The sequence below is a fragment of the Stenella coeruleoalba genome (assembly GCF_951394435.1).
Source record: "Stenella coeruleoalba genome assembly, chromosome: 15".
In the NCBI taxonomy this organism is placed as follows: domain Eukaryota; kingdom Metazoa; phylum Chordata; class Mammalia; order Artiodactyla; family Delphinidae; genus Stenella; species Stenella coeruleoalba.
In genome coordinates, this window is record NC_137161.1 from 27,489,331 (window position 1) to 27,506,126 (window position 16,796).

The following is a 16,796-nucleotide window of genomic DNA, read 5'->3' on the forward strand; positions in this document are numbered from 1 at the left end:
GGTGGAGAAGACATCAAGGTTAAGTGCCAGGGAGTGAGTGGGGGCAGGTAGTGAGAGCTTTAGAGGGTGTGGCCAGAGAAGGCCTCTCCGAGGTAGCGAGGAAGCTGCTGGACCTGGACCTGAAGGGTGTGACGCAGCCAAGCAGGGTGTTCCAGGTGGAGGGAACAGCAAGGGCAGAGGTGCGGAGGTAAGACTGAGCTTGGGGGTGTGCGAGGAGCTGAGAGAAGGCCAGGGTGGCTGGAGCAAGGTGAGAGGAGGCAGTCAGACGGGGAGGTTGGCAGGAGGGAGGGCACTTCAGAAGGGCCAGGGTGCCACCCAGGGGCCCTGAATAGAGCGAGGGATGACTAGATCCCCAGGGGGCACCGCTCAGGGAAGCCAGTCATCCCTACATCTGGGAGTTTCCCAGCCAGACCCCTGAGGGGTGGGGGCCGAGCACCTGCTGGCCTGGTACTGCCTGCCTCTGCAGAGATAAAGCCCCCCAGCCCCCTGCAGTGGAGCCCCCTGGGCAGTTCCTCCACCTGCACAGCCAGCCAGGGCACTGTTTGCTGGCTCTGATGGGCACACCTGGTGCTCTCACTAGCCTGCTGTCTGTTCTGATTTAGGGGCTCATCCTGGCTGGTTTCAGGGCCTGTTCCCTGAGGTCCACCAGCTGGGACGAGTCTGGCTGAGGAGAAGGAAGCAGGCTCTGGTAGTGGCCAGGGTAGGAAGCATGCCTCAACCTGGCAAGCCCACTGGACCAAGAGAGGAGTCCTGAGCATCTTTGAAACCCCAGACCTCCCTTCTCTGTTTGTCCTCCCCCAGATGGCAAAGAGCCTGGGGCTCGGGCAGGAAGCAAGGTTCAAGTGCCAGTTTACCTGTGATGCTTAGAAATTCTTAATCTCCCTCTCTGGGCCTCAGTATCCTCCTCTGTATAATGGAAGGGTTGGCTTGGCTAAATTCATGGTGTGGACTCTAGAGCCAGACTGTCTGAATCTTCACTTTACCGTGTAGTTGCTGTTTGAACCTAGCTAAGTTACTTTCAGTACCTCAGTTTACCCATCTGTAAAATGAGGGTATAATAATAGCACCTATTTCAAGGCTTGTTTGAAGATTGAGTTATGTGTGCCGGGTGCTTAGAATCCTGCTTGTCCCATGGTAAGTGCTATACTTAACTCTGATTGTTACTATTATGCAGAACTTTAGAGAACGTTGTAGTGGAAAGACTCAGTGGAGATAACTGAGTCCATTTGTTTGCAAACTTTTTGGTCTTTGTTTTTAACAAGAAGGTCTGCATTGCTCAAGAGAAATTTTACTCAGAGGCCCAGCTGTTCAAGGGGATAGTGGGAGGGGGCGCCTGCCCCACCTGCTCCCCCCGTCTCTGTGTCTGCAGCCCCCAAGGGGACTACTGGAGCATAATATGAAAACTCCTGCTCTGTTTTTCTCCTTCAGCTCACAGGCAGGGAAACTGAGACTCAGGAGAGGGACAGGGAGCAGCCCAGGCCCCATAGGGAGTGAGTGGCTCAGCCTAGCCTAGAACCCAGATCTCCTGGTTTTCTCAATGCAAGACAAGGGGCAGTGGCTGGGAGAAAAGCAAGGACCAGAAGCCACTTAGGGGACTGGGTGCATTGTGGCGTCAAGTCATTAGCATGCAAATGGATGCAAATAGATGCAAAACAGCATGTTTTATGCTAATATGTAGAGTCGAGAGCTGCGACATTTTTGGTAATAGGGCAGCAGCCCTGGTCCCTGGGCATTGCCCAACACGCATCCCTTTTTTCTTTCTTTCTTTCATTATTATGATCAGGCCCATAAATCTTGGTTTGGCTGTAATCCCGCCCCTTCTCGCCTGCAAGCCTGGCTCTTGTCACCCTCAACGGCTTCCTCCCCAGTCCCCTGGCACAGCCTGGGCCCAGAGACAGGCCTGGGCAGTGGGTCAGAGAACAAGAACTCAGGAGCCATCAGTCAGCTCCAGGGGGTGAGCCCGTCCTGGAAGCTGCTTCTTGAGGAGGGGGTCTTGGTAGGAGTCTGATGGGGCTTGGGGCCATGGCCGCCACTTCCCTGTGCCAACTGGCCTGTGGGGATCTGGGACATGTCTGCCAGGCCTTCCCACAGCCGGCCCTAACCCCAAGTTTGGCACTTCCCGTGAGCTCCCATGGCCACTGCAGCTTCCGTGCCATTGTCTGTTTGGGGCTGGCTGGCCTTGCAGGATGAGCCACTCCAGGAGGGCAGGGCCTGCGCCTTTTCTTGTCAGGATGCCCAGGTTCTGGATGTGCTTGGTGTTTGAGGACTGAAGCAATACACAGAGATCTGGCTGTGCACGTGGGTGAGCTCGTAGTTTCTGGAACCATGCAGCTTGAATTCAAATCCTGATACCTCTGCTTTCTGAGAAAATACTAGCACTCAGAGCTAGCAGCAATGATGCACCTCCTATGTTCCAGGTGCTTTGCTTTGTGCTTACTGTATGCTCTCACTGATAATGGTATCCTATAGGGTGGGTGTCCTTATGGCTCCCACTGTATGGAGGAGAGGTCAAATGACTTGCCCAAGGCCACAACCCCAGGGGAATGACTAAAGGGGCATTTCTACTTACTGAGGATGAGCGCCTCACAAGGCAGTGGCTCTAAGCCACTCAGCAAAGCTGCTGTTAAAGGGAACCAGAGCTTCTACCTGTGCCATCAGCCAACCTTTAGACAGTGTTAAACTTTACCTGCGCCCTGTGCTCTTAGGAAACATGAATGGTTAAGAAATCCCCCCAACCTTTTGTTTTTTTGCAATCCCTCTACCCTTTTGTGTTCCGGTAAATGGCTCACCGCAAGCCACCACCTTCCCCATAAGACGTAGGTAAGACTTTGTCCATATTTCTCACGGCTCCCATAAGACTGGAGATGACTCCCTTGTTTGTCTTTGACCTTTCGCCTTTTGCCTGAACCTGCTAAGGCCAGACAAAGACCCCCCACCTTCCCATTCTTTGTCTCATGGTTGATTAGCTGAGATTAGAACTGTTTGTGCCATCTGAAACTAGACACAAAGATAAATATTTCCTGTTCAGCTGATTGAGGCGACTTCCCCTGATTGTAAAACAATCTCAACTCTAAATCCCCCCACCTGAAACCTGTCTACTCCACCCTATAAAAGTCTAAGGCAGACCGGTCCTGCCCAGACGCTGTGGTCTTGGGATTACAGGTGATCCCCCTATTGCAAGAGCTTGAAACAAATCATCTCTCCCATTGTCCGGTGTATTTTGTATTTGACACTTTCCACCGTGCCGTTTTTCACCCAAGGCTCCGGGCCTTTTTAGGGCACTGTGTGTGACCTTGGATCACTTCCCGAGCATCTCCATGCGGCTCCTCTGCTGCAAAACCGGGATGCTCACCGGCCCTATCTCCTCAGGTTGAGACAGGAGAAACCTTGGCGCAGAGCCCGGCCCTGAGTGAACGCTCCAGAAATGTCAACCATTGTGCGTGCAGGAGAGGCGAGCGGCGCTTGGGAGACTGGACGGGACCTGCCTAGGGACACTCGGTGGGCGGAAGTGGCTGTCGAACGAACGTCTGAAGACTTCTACCCCCCGCTCCCGCGCTGGGGGTGTCCTGTGTCCCCTCCCCCGGCGCCCCCCAGATCGCAGGCAGGGCAGGTGGGCACATTCCCCACATCCACCCTCCCCGCCGCCCGCCTTTGATTGTGGCGAGCAGCGAGTCGCGGAGCAAATTAACTTTTTGCACACTTCATTATGCGCCGCCCCGCGTCCCCCGGGGCCGCGGCCCCGCCCCCGCCCCGCGCCCACAACTTGATTGGGCAATTAATCTTCGAGCCCCCCGCACCCCCGCACCCCCCGGCCCAGACCGAGCCTTTGTGCGCCTGTACGCGGGCCGCGGGCGCCAGCCCGGCCGCCGGGTCTGCTCGCGCTGATAAGGCGCCCGCGCCGCCCGGCCCCCGCCTTTGTCAGGGCGCAGGGAGGCGCGGCCGCCGTTGCTGTCTCGCACCCCGTCAGCGCGCCCCCGCCCCCTCGGCTCGGTCCATCTGTTTGAGCTTCACAATCCTCCAGCGGCCGGGCGGGGGGAGGGGTCTCGGTCTCGGGCCGGGAGCCAGCACCCCCTCCACCCGGCCGCCCCATGTGTAGGAGTGACACCCCCGCCCCAGCTCCCGAGACAGACAGACAGACACACACACACACACACACACACACACACACACACACACACACACGCACGGGCGCCCAATTAAGCAGAGCGGTAGTAATTAAGAAGGGGGGCGAGAGGCACATCGCAGTCTAAGGGTTGGGGGGGCTTCCGAGCAGTGTCCAAAAAAGAGGGAGCCCTGCCCCCCATCGTGTACCCCAAGTGTGTAACGTCTGGTTCCAGGCTTGGGGCTCTACAGGCTCCAGTGACCGCGGTTGGGGTAGGGGCAAAGAGGGAGAGTCCCTGGGAATTTGCCTGATAAATCGTGCTTCTTTGTGCATTTTTCTGGGGTTTTGCCAGCAGTTGACCCAGCCTCAAAAACGCAGCCTGTGATTCAAGAATGTTGAGAACCCGGGTCCTAAATGGAGGCTAAATGCAGGGCTATTGTAGAGGCCAATAGCAAAGTGGTTCAGAAAGGGCTCCCCACTCACTGTGGGAGGTTATGTCTGAGGTAGTGGCTTTGTGCCCAGGGGTGGTGGAGGCCACGGCCTGAGACCATGTGGGCACAGCGCTGGACACCCAGCATGTGCTCACAAGTGTTGGTTCTTGGTATTTTCTCTGGTCTTCCCTGGACAGCACAGGACTGATGGGTGAAAGACGGTGCTGGAAACAGGCCCTTGAGTTTCATCCCACACCAGGGCCAGTGGGGTAGAGACTGGTGCCTGGACATGGGTGCAAAAGTTGTCTGTGCAGAGCTTAGGGCTGGTGTGTGTGTGTGTGTGTGTGTGTGTGTGTGTGTGTGTGTGTGTTCCTTGTTAAGTGTCTGCATCAGCGTGTGAGATTTGTTTGGATAGAGGATTCACAGCCTTCACTAGTTCTCATAAGCGGGGTGTGACCCAATGTGCACAGAATCCCTGTGTACAGAGCTGGCAAAGCAGCTTCACCCATGCAATCCACCAGCAACACTGACTGAACATTCACTGTTTGCAGAGTCCACAAGAGCACCCCTAGGTGCTAGGACAGCATGAGCAAAGCAGAGCTGTTGGCTGCCTTCATGGACGCACAATCTAGTTTGGGAGATGGACGAGAAAGAAGATAAACACATGAGTCATGAGGTTCAGTGGGTGATAAGAGCTGTAGATAAAAACAAAGCAGGACAACTGATTTAGTGTGTGGGCCCCACTTGCTGGAGACCCCCACCCCCACAGGATGCCCCATTGCCAGGGCAGTGAAGGCTACACTCCTGGACCTAGAGACCTAGGCCGCCCTGACTCCGTGCAGCCTATCTCTCCACTCCCTAGGGCTCAGCCTCCCCAGCCAGTTCTGTGGTGGGGGAGCAGGGTCCCTGGGATGATGGGCAGACCTCAGGCTGCTGTGGCCTCGCCCCTTATTCCTGTGCAGGTGGTGGTGGTGGTTCCCTCTGATAATGACAGCCTCTAGTCTTGCATGACCGAAAGGCCTCACGAGTTTATAGTCCAGAAGGGGCCCTGTGAGCAGGAGCTCTATTAAAATGGAGGAAGACAGCCTCCCTCCCCCGCTCACCACTCCCCTCATTCTACATCCCCTGAGGCCATGGGTGAATAGTTTCTCAGTCCCTTTGCCTTGCTAAGCTGAGTTAGTGAGCTGCAGATACACCTCCCTATGGGTACTAAAGTTAGGGGACACCCAGAACTAGCAAGTAGAATAAAAGAATGTACTGTCTGACTCTGAATGCGCCACCCCCTCCTCCCCATACACACTAGGTTTAGATCCCTTGTCAACTCTGGTCCCTGATTCTGATGTTCTGGCTCTAAACATGCCAGAATTCTAACATTGTAGACTCTGACTTTTAGAATATTAACATCCTATGCATCTTACATGAACATTCTGGATTTCTGTGATTTCTGCCCTTATGTTCTAGAATTCTGGGACTCCAATATTGATTTTGTTGGGGTCTACTCATTGAAATAACAATAGAGAAAGACTACAAGCAGAGTCACATGATACTAGTCATAACAGCAATTAACAGTCTTTCAATCATGTTTTTATTCAACAGTTTGTGTTGTTGTTGTTTTAAGAATGTTCTAACTGCCAGACACTGTTCTAGGATTATACAAATAAATAAATTTAAGTACACACATACATACATACATATTTTGTTAGAAGGTGACAAGGTGTACAGGAGGGAGGGGGAGGGAGTGAGGGGGCACAATTAAATGGATGGTCAAGGTAGGGCACACTAAGGAGGTAAAATTTGATTTTCTATTTGTTTTTTCATTTATTGAGATTTGAAATCTCAGTTTATAACTGTGGATTTATTTCTCCTTGGAGGTCCAGTTTTTGCTTTATATATTTTGGATCTCTGCCATTAGGGGAATAAACATTTAAAATTGTTATATGCTCTTGATTAATTGATCTCTTACTCATTATGAAATGACCTTATCTATCCCTGGTAAGAGTCTTTGCTCTAAAATAAACTTTGTCTGATATTAAACTAACCACTCTAGTGTTCTTTTGATTAGTGTTAGTATGGTATATCTTTTTCCATCATTGTACTTTTAACTGTGTCTTTATATTTTAAGTGTGTATGTGTTTTTGTTTTGGTAGGTGGCACATATTAGGGTCTTTATAAAAATCCAATCTGACAATCTCTGCTTTTTAACTGGGAGTGTTTAGACCATTTACATTTAATGTGATCATTGATATGATTAAAGTCTATCATCTTGCTATTTGTTTTCTCTCTTTTTTAAATTTAGCTCTTTAAAACCTCAGATTTCTTAACTTTCAAATGAAATGATACATGAAAGTGTGTAGCACAGCATTGCCAAATAATTTCTCAATAAATTTTAGTTACAATTTTTATAATATATCAAACATAGCAAAGAAATACTTTATTTTTTATTGGAGTAAAATTGCTTTACAATGTTGTGTTAGATTCTGCTGTAAATGAAGTGAATCAGCTATAAGTATACCTATATCCCCTCCCTCTTGGACTCCCCTCCCACTCCCACCATCCCACCCATCTAGGTCATCTCAGAGCACTGAGCTGGGCTCCCTGTGCTATACAGCAGGTTCCCGCTAGCTATCTATTTTACACGTGGCAGTGTATTTATGTCAAACCTAATCTCCCAATTTGTCCCACTCCCAGTTGGGATTATTGAGACCATTTACATTTAATGTGATTATTGATAGGATTAGATTTAAGTCTATCATCTTGCTATTTGTTTTCTCTTTCTTTATCCCATCTGCTTTTTCTGCCTCATTTCTGATTAATTGAGTATTTTTCATTATTCCATTTTACCTCCTTTATTGGTTTATTAGCTATAATTCCTCATTTTGTTATTTCAGTGGTTGCATTAGAATTTATAGTATATATCTTTAACTTGTCAGTCTATTGTCAAGTGATATTATACAACTTCATATGTAGTGTAAGAACCTTTCAATAGTATACTTCCATTTCTCTCTTCTGACTTTAATGCTGTTATTGTCATACATTTCACTTACATAGATGTTACAAACTCCACAAAATATTATTATTTTTATTTAAATAGTAAATTACCTTTTAAGGACATCTAAATGATAATATAAAATCTTGTATATTTACTCATGTAGTTAACATTTTTGGTGCTCTTTACTCCTTTGCATAGATCCAGATTTCCATCTGGTATCATTTTTCTTCTGCCTGAAAAATTTCATTTATCATTTCTTATAGTGCAGATCTGTTGGTGAAGAATTCTTTCAGCTTTTGTATGTCTGAAAGCATCTTATTTCACTTTCATTTTTGAAAGATATTAACAGGGAACAAATCTATGTTGACACATTTATTTCTCTTTCAGTAAGTTAAGGTGTTGCTCTACTATTTTCTCCCTTCCATTATGTCTAATAAGAAATTTGCCATTATCATTATTTTTTTGCCATTATTATTTATCATGTCTTTTTTCTCTGATTTTTTAAAAAATATTTTCCTCTTTGTCACCAGTTTTGAACAATTTGATCATGATGGGTAATTTTCTTCCTGTTTCTTGTGCTTGAGGTTTGTTAAGCTTCTTGCATCTGTGAGTTTATAGTTTACATAAGATTTGGAACATTTTCAGCCATTCTTTAGCCAGACTTTTGCAAAGTGTCCTTTCCTTGGAGCAACTCAATTACACATAGACTGTTTGAAGTTGTTGCACGTTTCTTGATACTTTTCTTGTTTTTATTTAAAAAAATGTTTCCCCTCTGTGTTCCATTTTGGATAGTTTCTCTTTGCTATGTCTTCAAATTCACTAATCTTTTCTTCTGCTGTGTTTAGTCAGCCATTAATCCCAGCATATTTTTCATTTCAGACATTGTAGTTTTCATTTCTGGAAGTTTAATTTGGATCTTTTTATATCTTCCATGTGTCTCTTTAACTTTGGAGTATATAGAATACAGTTTTTTTAAAGTTTATTATTATTTTATTATTTATTTTGGTTGCGCTGGGTCTTAGTTGTGGCCAGCAGGCTCCTTAGTTGCGGCTCATGGGCTCCTTAGTTGTGGCATGCGAATTCTTAGTCACGGCATGTATGTGGGATCTAGTTCCCTGACCAGTGTTTGAACCCACGTTCCCTGCATTTGAACCACTGCACCACCAAGGAAGTCCCTAGAATACAGTTTGAATAATTGTTTTAGTATTTTTATCCACTACTTCTGTGTCAGTTCTGGGTCAATTTCAACTGGTTCATTATTCTCCTCATTATGGGCCATGTTTTCTTGCTTCTTTGCATGACTGAAATCTTTCTCTTTTTTTTTGCATGCCTGTAATTTTTGTTTGGATACCAGACGTTGTGAATTTTACCTTTGTTGGATACTGTATATTTTTATATTTCTTCATATCTTTTTGAGTTTTGTTCTGAGATTCAATTAGGTTACTTGGAAATACTTTGATCCTTTCAAGTCTTGCTTTTATGATTTGTTGAATGGGCCCAGAACGGTGCTCTGTTAAGGGCTAATTCTTTACCAATACTGAGAGAAGACCTTCCTGAATACTCTAACCATTTCTCCATGAATTATGACTTTTTTCTATTTGGCACTATATTTGGTCCTGTGTGACTGCTAGGCACTGCTCTCTAATCTCTACCCATGTTTTTCCCAGCCCAGAGTAGTTTTGTCACAGAAAAGCACCAACCAGTGCTCAGCCTAATATTCTAGGGGAACTTCCTGCAGATCTCTGGAATTCTCTTTTTGTGCAGCTCTCTCCTCTCTGATACTCTGTCCTGCAAACTCTGCTCTCCTTGGTATTCCTGGACTCTCAGCTGCATTTCTTTAACTCAAAGTGCCTGTTGGGCTTCACCACCTCCCTGCACTAGGATCTGGAAACTCCTCCCAGGCAGTAAACCTGGGCAATCGCGGGGCTTACATTGTTTGCTTCTCATCACTCAGGGATCACTATTCTTCATCGCCTGATACCCAGTGTCTTGAAACTGTCATTTCATATATTTTGCCTGTTTTTTTGTTTGTTTGTTTGCTTTTTGTTGCTGTTGTTGTTTCAAGTGGGAGAGTAAATTCAGTTCCTGTTACTCCATCTTGGGCGGGAGCAGACATCAGAAGGGAACCTTTGAACACAGACTTGAAGGAGGTGATGGAGTGAACCATGGGGATATGGGGCTGGGGGGACGAAGAGGATTCCAGGTAGTGGGAACAGCCAAGTACAATGGTCCTGTGCATGTGTGCCTGAGTGTTTGAGGAACAGAAAGGACCCAGTAAGGATGGAGCAGGGGATGCTGAGGGAAGGGAGAGGGAGAGAGGGGATGAGGTGCCAGCTTGTGTAGGACCTTGCAGGCGATGGTAAAAACTTTGGCTTTTATACCAAGTGAAATGGAAGCTATGGGAGGGTTTGGGCAGAGGGGGAACATCTTTTGACTTACACTTTACAGGCTCTCTGAACTGACTGAATTGACTAAACTAACTGAAAGGGGCAAGAGTGAAAGCTTGAGACAGCCAGTAACTGGTGCACTGAACCAGGTGAAAGATGATGGTGACTCAGACACATAAGAGGACACGCTGTTAAGGGGGTATTAACTAGAAGGGGGTTAGAGGGAGGCTTCTGGGATGCTGTTAGTGTTCTGTATCTCGATCTGGGTGGAGGTTACATCATGTGCTTACTGTGTGAAGATTCATTGAGACAGATATACATCTCTGGTTGTGTTCTCGTCCACATGAATGCAATGCCTCAATTAAAAACTAGAATAGAGAGATAAGGGTGGTTTGGACCAGGCTGTTATCAGTGGAGGTGGGGAGATGTGGGGAGATTCTGGATCTCTTTTATAGGTAAATCCTACAAGATTTGAGGATAGAGACTTCCCTGGCAGTCCAGTGGTTAAGACTTCACCTTCCAATGCAGGGGGTGTGGGTTTGATCCCTGGTTGGGGAGCTAAGATCCCACATGCCTCGGGGCCAAAAAACCAAAACATAAAAAAAAGAAGCAATATTGTAACAAATTCAATAAAGACTTAAAAAAAAAAGATTTGAGGATAGATCTAATGTTAGATGTGAGGGAAAGAAAAGGGCCCAGGATAATGCCATGAGTGGGTTTGAGAATCTATTTTTACATTAGGAGTGTAGCATGTGTGATGGATTCTGGAGGTACTGGTGGCCACCTTTGCCTCCATGAGGTTAGAAACTCCATGAGAGTAAAAACAGTAATGAAGAAATCAAAGTCAAGATAGTGGGAGAGATATGGTCCTCACAATAACTTGTCAGCACCTGGATCCAGCCATACCTGGCAGTGCTCTGGGCTTCTCAGTTATATAAATCAATAATTCCTTTCTTTTTCTTCCTTTCACTTGTAACTGAGGAGTCCAGACTGATACAACCTTTTCACTTGCTTTCCTCTGTCTACACCATCCCAGAGACCCTGTATAGAAGCTATATCCTTTCCTTACCATTTTCAACACCTGCTCTGCACTTTCTTTCCTCTGGACCTTTCTTCCCGTGGGTCCCTCTTCCCAGAATGACCTTCTTTCCCTTGCTTCCTTCATTCACATCAAAACTATCCTCCTGTTCAAATCTATCCTGACTCCACCAGCTGAAATTTGGAGCTGGCAGGGCCCTTAGACACCAACCCTTTACCCCCACTCCCATTTTGAGGATGGGAATACTGAGGTCAATCTGTTAGATATGGGCAGATTTGGGACTTCAGTATCCTGACTCCCTCAGGAGTGTTTCATGATCCTCCTTGTTCAGCCTTTTCTGTCCCCGCCTTTGCTCAGGACTGAACCGAACTCTTCACAAAGGTTTACACTCTCTTTCACACTGCTGGCCTTTGCCCATGCTCTTTCCTCAATCTGGGATGCATTATGCCCCCCATCCTTCTGGAAAAGTTCCCACTTGAACTTGAAGACTCAACTCAAGGATCAGACTTCTGGAAGCCTCCCTTTATTCCCAGGGTGGGTCAGCGTCCTGCCAGGTACTCCCACAGCTGCCTCTGGTACCTCCATGAACCTATTCATCCCTCAGTATTGTGGGCGTCTGTTTCCTGTCTGCCTTACCTTTTGGGTAGGTTGTTCTGGCAAAGAAGGTTCCCAGCCAGTGTTTGTTAATCAACAAACAAGGAGTGAGAAAGAGCGCTGCTGGGGAGGACGACCAGCACTGGGTTTGGAGGCAGGAGGTCTGAGCCGCTGTCCAGCCGCCCCCTCCTCCCCAGTCTCTACCTCTGTGGCCTCAGGCAAGTCATGTTCTCTCTCTGAGCCTCGGGTTTTTCAGCTGTAAAAAGGGCAGGACATCATAGTGGTTAAAACCTCAGGCAGCCTGAATTTGAATCCTGGCTGTGTGACTTTGGGCAGACGACTCAAATTCTCTGGCCTCAGTTTCCTCTTTTGTAAAATCAGGATAATAAATGCACCCACCTTGTAGAGTATTTGTGAACATTACATTAGTGAATATAAAGTTTTCAGAATTATATTGGCACATCATAATAAAAATCCCCGAATGATAACCGTTAAGCAAAAGAAACCCTTGTCCTTCTGAGCAGGGATGAGAGCTTGGCAACCATCAAGTGCTGTATGAGTGGACCAGGATTTCTCTCATTAGGTAAAGCTGCCTGGGAAAGGCTGGTCCTGACACTAACTAGCTGTGTGTCCTTGAAGAAATCATAGCACCTCTCTGGGCCTCAAACCCCCATTTACGAAATGGAGGGGTTGGGGAATTCCCTGGGGGTCCAGTGGTTAGGACTCCGCGCTCTCACTGCCGAGGGCCAGGGTTCAATCCCTGGCTAGGGGACTAAGATCCCACAAGCCATGCAGCGCATCTAAAATCTATAAAATAAAATACAAAATAAAATAAAAATAAAATAAAATATAAAATAAAATAAAATATAAAATGAAGTAAAATAAAATAAAAGAGGGGTTTGTCTAGGGCAGTTAGAGTTAAAACATGAGCCTCTCTGAGTCTCGTGACCGCAGTGGGCCAGATAACTGCATATCTGTCGTGGGCTCCTGGGGAAGATTACGTAGGACAGTGCCTGCAGATTACATGCCAGCCATGCCTGCCACGCAGTGAGTGCTCAGTAAATGTGCCTGTCTTTACTGCCACTGTTATTCTGGCCCTGACAGTCCAGGGTTCTCTGAGGTGGGGCTGGACAGGCACCCATAAAGTACCACCCTACTTCCCGTTTAGAAAAGTGAAAGCAGCTGTGTGACGTCTGCCCAGGGTCTGCCTGTCTCTGAGCCTTATCTGCTGGGCTGTGGCATCGGCGAGAAGGATGAGGATCACACCCACCGGGGAAAGAAGAGTGCAGCACCACCATGCCACAGGGATAAGCTGCGGCTGCTTTGGTGAGGCCTCGGATCTTCCAGGGCCAACAATGTCCCTGCCACATGTGACCACCTCAAAATTGTCACCTGCCAACTCTGGGGGCCTGGGAGTGGGAGGCTGAGGTGGGAAGCGAGAGCAAGGTCCAAATTCTGGCTGCTTCTCTTTCTTGCTGTGTGATCTTGAACAAATCTCTGTGCCTCTCTGTCCCGTTTCCTCACTTGTCACGTGGAGATGCTTTGAGTGCCTTAGATGGGAGAGTATACTCCAGACCTGGGGGGGGTGGGGGCAAATGTTGGCCTGGGCTGGGGCAGGGAGGCCAGGAGTATGAACTGTTCCCCTGGACGTTTCCCCAGGGTAAGTGAGAAGCAGTTGGGAGTGTAGAGGCCTCTCTCTGGGTCCTGTAGGTAGAGCACAGACTGGCTGGTGGAGGCCCGGGGCTCATCTTGGGATGGAGACAGTTTGGCAGACAAAGGGGAGGTAGGCGGGTGGGGCTGGGGTGCCCCTGCGGAGGGAAGGAAGAGAGAGGGGCGAGAAGCAGGAGAAACGAAGGCAGGGCTGTGTGTAGCCTCACAGACCTGTGAAGTCTCCGGCTGGATGTTGGACTGGTCCCTTCCCCAAGTGGGGTGGAGAGGGATCCTTGTTGGTTCAGCCCTCCGGATTCTTGGAATAAATGAGAGAGGGACTTGGCGCATGGGGAATTGCTGAGACTGTGATAAAACATTCCCCCCCTTCCCTCAGACCCACCCCCCATCCCTATCCCCCCCTGCACTGCCACTGTGATGTCTGAACGATAGCTCTCCTCTCTTACGGCAGTTCTGAAAGTTGAGTGAGGTTGCTGTGCCCCACCCCCAGGTCTGGGGTGAGGCCTGAGAATGTGCGCGTCTTACAAGTTCCCCGGTGATGGCGATGCTGCTGGTTCTGGGGACACACGTTGAGAGCCACTGCTCCATTCTGAGTGCCCTGTCAGTTTGTGTCATTGAGGTGCAGACACTGAGATGGAGCCAAGAGAGTAAGGGGTTTATTGGGGCTCGATGCCTGTGCCAGACAAGGGGAAGCAGACCTGGACAGGGAGAACTCGAGACCACCACACAGACCTGGCACCGCCACCCCAATGGGGAGCTCCGGAGAAGAGTGTGCCCATCAGAGGAGCCCCACTCTGGGCAGAAGTCTCCCCTGCTGGTTTGGACACTGGCTGGGGTTGCGTGGGAAGGGTGTGACCTTGGCTCAAAAGCTGAGGTGGGGGCTTCCCTGGTGGCGCAGTGGTTGAGAGTCCGCCTGCCGATGCAGGGGACACGGGTTTGTGCCCCGGTCCGGGAAGATCCCACATGCCGCGGAGCGGCTGGGCCCGTGAGCTGTGGTCGCTGAGCCTGCGCGTCCGGAGCCTGTGCTCCGCCACGGGAGAGGCCACAGCAGTGAGAGGCCTGCGTACCGCAAAAAAAAAAAAAAAAAAAAAAAAAAAAAAAAAAAAGCTGAGGTGGATCCTGAAGTTGCCGCAGCTGGAGGCTGTCAGCTCACTGCTCTCCTGGTACCCGAAGGGCAAGTTCTCCCTTGAAGGGAGACTGAGCACGCTGCCAAGGCTGCCATGGCGTCTACCATGTGCCAGGCTCTGGGCAGAACATTTCCTTGGATGCGTGCAGTTTCAGACCCAGAGCAATCTGACAACTCAAATATAACTGTTTCCTTTTAATAGATAGGAAAAGTGAGGCTCTGAGGAATGAGGTCATCTGCCCAGAGGTGGAGCCAGGATATGAACACCTCTCGTGCCATAGTGCTCAGTCCTCTCCACCTGGGAGGTGAATAACATTAGTGCCTGTTACAGCTGGGGAATCTGAGGTGTGGCGAGGTCAACGCCTGACCTTGAAGATGAAGTAAGTGGAGGCTCTGGGGTTTGAGCCCTGCTCTGACCTGTCTCTTCTAATTGCAAGGTGCTTGGATACTTCCAGGAGGATGTAAAAGCAGAATCTCGGGGCTGGAGGGGATTTGACCAGTGGGGACACTGAGGCCCAAGGAGGTCATCAGCCATGTCTCAGTTCCTCCCTGTGCCTGTTGTGTGCGGGGTGTTACCATCATTCATGCATTCAGCATATAGCATTGGGCACCTGTGGGTCAGCCTTCCAACCCAGGGCACTCGGGGTGGGGGAGGCAGAGCTGTACAGAGGGGTCTATGCAGTCATGGAGGATGCACTGGGGATCGGGCAAGGTGACTGACTCATGGAGGGATGCATTTAGGGAGGCTTCCTGGAGGAGGTAGCTTGAGAGGAGAAGTGAGAAGGGCATTCAAGGAAGAGGGAAGGGTAGAAACAAAGGCTTGGAGGTGGGAGAATTCATGTTGCTTTTAGAGAATTGATCAAAACCCAGCAAGTCTGGAACGCTGAGATAGTGGGGGAAAGGTGTGGCCAGAAGTGAGGCAGAGAGTGGAAGACTGGCCTTGGGAGTGTCGTCAAGCTCTGAACCCAAACTCTGTTCAAGGCAGGGCTACTCTCTGCAAGAGGCTTCTGATCTCCAGGGCTCTGAATTCTCCAGATTTTCCTCTCACCTCTCTGACTCCTCTGTGGCCTCCAGCCCCTAAGGTGGCCCCCAAGGATCCTCTTCTCCTGAGAGTCACAACAACTTTGAATCCTAATAAAGTTGACCCGTGTAACCAGTAGGATTTTGTGGAAATGGTGGAATGTGACTTCCAAGCCTAGGTCATGAGAAGTATTGCAGCTTCTGCCTTCGTCTCTGGGTTTGGTCACTCTGGGGAAGCCAGCTGCCACGCTCTGAAGTCACTCAAGCAACCTGTGGAAAGGCCCACCTCCAGCTGTCACCATCTTGCCAGTCATAGGAACGAGCCACTTTGGAAGCAGATCTTCCAGCCCCAGAACCACACAGCCGAGCTGGTCCCAAACTCCTGACCCTGAGAAAGCATGAAACCTATTAAATTATGGTGGTTGTTGTAAGTCACTGAGTTTTGGGGGGATTTGTTACGCAGCATTAAATAATGAGGGTCCTCCACACCCCTTCTTGGCTCCTCCTGTTTGTTCCTCTGGTGGCCTTCTGTAAATTGTTCACTCATTCATTTATGAATGTTTATCGGTCACCTACTGTGAACTGGAGACACAGGTTACAATAGACCAGGGCCCTGTCCTCGGAGTTCCCAGATTCAGGCCTCCTGTTCTACTATGATTTTCTAAATTCACCTGCAGTAAGTCACAGACTGTTTGAGCTGAATATCTCTGAGTGACTCTTAACCTTTTGGGAGATTTAACCCTTTTTGAGAGTCTGATGAAAACCGAAGACCAGAATAGTTAATCTATGCACAGAATTAAATTGGGGTACACTTTCAAAGGGATCCTAAGCCATCCAAAACAGAATCTTGGGCCCCCAGACTCCAGAGGCCCCAGCTGGCCCCCAGTGGCCATGTCACCTGAGTGAGGAGTAAGCAGGGCCTCAGCTGCTGAGCCGATGTGTGCTTAATGACGCAGCCTGTGCTGACTGCAGCGGGCCTTCAGCTTGGTCCAGGCTGGATGTGAGCAGCCTGGGCTCCCTTCTCTGTGCCCTTGGCTGGGGCCGCGGAGTAGGTCACTTTAAGAGGAAGAGGGTGAGCGTGCCCATAGGACTGTGTACACGCTGGCTTCTCCAGCTGAGCTCTGCCTGCTGCTGAAGCTGAGAGCTGGCTGGAGGCTCCACCTTGAGGGGACAGAGGCTGGAGACTGTGGAGTCTGAGAGTGCAGCAGCCTCCGGGGTGGACTGTGGGCCCCAGCCCTGCACCAGAGCTTTACCAGCCCTGTGCCCTGGGGGACTTAAGTTCACCTTCTGACTTTGACTTCTTCAACCTTGAACTGGGCACAAGCCCCCCTGGAGGGTGGCCGTGGGGTAGAAGCTAGCCCTCCAGGCCAGGCACACAGGGGCTGACAGGCCCTCCATTTCTTAGGCCCTCAACTTCCCATCTTTGGCTCTGGGCCCCTC